Below are 2,940 nucleotides of genomic sequence, written 5' to 3' on the forward strand. Positions count from 1 at the left end.
TGGAAGAGAATTTATAGGAAGAAGTGGAGATAACTAATAAAGACAAGGGTAGGGACATAGAGGAGCCAACTATGGTCCAAATGGAGGTAGACAAGGAAGGAACTAAGGAAGATAACAAGAAGGTAAACAAGGCAAAGAAGCAATGAAAAGGGATAAAGCGTAAACATGAGGAAAATGCCAATAAAAAGAAAAAGCAGAATTTAAAGAACGTGTACAAGAGAAGAGTTCAAGCTTACATGAGAAATTTGAAGGAGGAAAAGGAGAAAAGGGAGATCCCACTCCCAACCGCAAAAATGTATAGTAGGAAGGAGTCTGGGTCACGACTCCTAAAAAACAAGCACTTTTAGGGAGGTAACCTGATTTTTAGAGTTTGAAATTTCTTTTAATTTTGATTTCCTTTTTCTCTTTTAGCTTTATTTTCGTTTTATTTTTCACTTTTAGCTTAACCACTTAATCATGTGTTTCTCTAGTCTTCTACATTTATTTTGTAGCGAGAATGAAAGATACTTGACACGGTGAAAGAGCTTAATGGTTGAAAACTCATGCTAGTTTTGAAAATCATAATTGAAAACCATGTTTTTTTGAGTAAGTGTGGGGTTCCCACATGATGAAGAGAAGTGCATTTTGAAGAATATGTACTGGAAGAGAATATTAGGAATGTTCTTCGAATTGTCTGTGTAACAACCATGATTTTCCAACCAATTTAAACTTTTCAAAAAAACAACCCAAATCCATTAATTATTACAAAAAGGTTTTCAGTTTGTTTATTATCAGAGCATCCCAGAAACATCATTGTAAAAATGAGGAGCGGTACAATCACGCACTACGAGAAAAACAGCATTTTACGACGCGCATTTATGGCACGCATTTACGACGCACAATTATGACACACAATGCGTATCAAGAAAGGCCCTATCATAAGGGAATACGACACGCATTTGCGTGTCGTAGCCTTACGATGCGTGTGTTTATGACACGCAATGTGTATCAAGGAAGCCACTGTCATAAAGGAAGACGACACACATTTTTGCATGTCATAACTTTAAATGTTTTTAAAGTTATATATTTTTGATAGATTTGCTAATTTTCAAATTAAATAACAATTTAAAAGTCTCATAACAAAAAATAAAATACCATAAACAATAAAGATAATTCATTGCATTAATATGTCAAATACAAATAATCATTCTAATAGTAAGTAAACATAACACATTGCTAATATTGCATAATATTAATTATTGAAAACAAAACATGTACATCATTTAAAGAAACCCGTGACTAAATTCTCCTTTGAAAATCTCCTTTGACAATTTTCTTTCTAAGAGAATAACTTGAATGCAAGAACTTTGTGAGGCAGCAGGGCATGGATTGCTAGAGCTGTCAGAACCTGCACAGGGCAAATCAGTAACTTAACATGCTATTATGGACATTAAGTTTGGTCACATGGGGGATCTTTTTAGGCATGGTGAAGGTTACAGCTTCAGGTGTCTTTATGGGCATTTTGGTCACATCGGGTCTTTTTTGGGCATGGTGAAGGTTTCAAATGCAGATGCCTTTATGGGCATTTTAGTCACATCAGGTCTTTTTCCAGGCATTGTGAATTTTTTGGTTTGAGGTTCAAAAAAATAAACAAGGAGTGTTCAACTAGATGGAGTTTTACATATTTGTTTATGTTCAGTTTTATTATAGTTTCACATTCTTATTGTAGCTACACTAGTTGGAGAGGGGGGCTGAACCAACAATACTCATGTATTAATCAAACAAAGATGAAGGAATATGAAAATATGGGTAAGAAAGCAGTTACCTTCCATTGACGTCCTTTCCGATATTCCTTAGAAAGGTAAATTCATTATATAGTCATGGGTGTTGGGTTCGCAATTGGGGCAAATAGATTGGGCAGTTGTGATTCATCAGTTCCAAAAATGGCAACTTGGTTGTGGCAAACTGGATGCCACCTGATTATACACAATTAAAATCAAAATCAAATGTTAATTGGTGGCAAGTGGAGAAAATGATTATTAGAATATTAAGTAAGTGAATAAATTACTTGATGTGATGTTAGGGCATAAAGCAACAAGCATTCTTGTTAGGGTTTCAGGGTATACATTGCACATCATTCCAATACCACAGTTGCTTATGCTAGACCTGTAATTAACAGAAACCTCATATGCTTTTTGTTGTTCATGTATTTTCTGCCATTAAACACAACATCATGACTCATAAGCAAATTAAGAAATACAAATATATACGAAAGATGAGAAGCATTATATCAATTTGCAGGTTTTAACACTACTTAATATACAAGTTTGTAAAAGTAGCACACGATCGCACATACAAGTTTAGACTAACAAGCAAAAAGATGTTTGACGATTTTAGTTAAAAGGATGATGACATAAAGGAGTATAAGTAATCAAACGTAGCAAAAAATTCATGAGCAATTATTTAACTTATAAAAGCAAAGCAAAGCATGTTAGTAAAAAAGTAAAATAAATGATATAAAGAAAGAGAAAATAGTTGCTAGGCGTTCGACTATGATGCGAGATAGCATCCCAATAAGTGTGTCTGTATTTAGACTCCTCTCATGAGCCTCATCCAATATTATGGTTGAGTATCGCTTCAACAAAAAATCATTCTACAACATAAAAGATTATGTCAACAAATTAAATAGAGACTTTGGCTTTTTTTATTTGTTTTTTTGTTGAGGAAGGGTAGGAAACCTTTAATTCTCGAAGTAATATTCCATCAGTCATTCTGAACAACAAGGAGCTCCAGTTTTAATCTGACCATGTTTCACACACAAACTCCCATGATAAATATCATTTATAAGTTATAACATAACAAAACACTACCTCAAATTCTGCTAAAAATATTAATTAATATTATTACCGTTGACAAGCCAACTGAAAGATCTGCAACAAAGTTGTATGATAACTTAAAACT

At 33.5% G+C, this 2,940-nt stretch overlaps 1 long non-coding RNA gene across 1 annotated transcript; it reads right to left on the reverse strand.

Moving 5' to 3' along the window:
- Positions 1-1,251: 1,251 nt before the first annotated feature.
- Positions 1,252-2,185, reverse strand: LOC145004853 (uncharacterized). The gene is made up of 3 exons (XR_013662459.1): positions 2,048-2,185; positions 1,805-1,955; positions 1,252-1,387 (listed from the first exon to the last, which is right to left on the reverse strand). It is a non-coding gene; the product is annotated as an uncharacterized LOC145004853 (long non-coding RNA).
- Positions 2,186-2,940: the final 755 nt, after the last annotated feature.

Source organism: Lactuca saligna, chromosome 7, assembly GCF_052625555.1.
Source record: "Lactuca saligna cultivar CGN05327 chromosome 7, ASM5262555v1, whole genome shotgun sequence".
Classification (NCBI taxonomy): domain Eukaryota; kingdom Viridiplantae; phylum Streptophyta; class Magnoliopsida; order Asterales; family Asteraceae; genus Lactuca; species Lactuca saligna.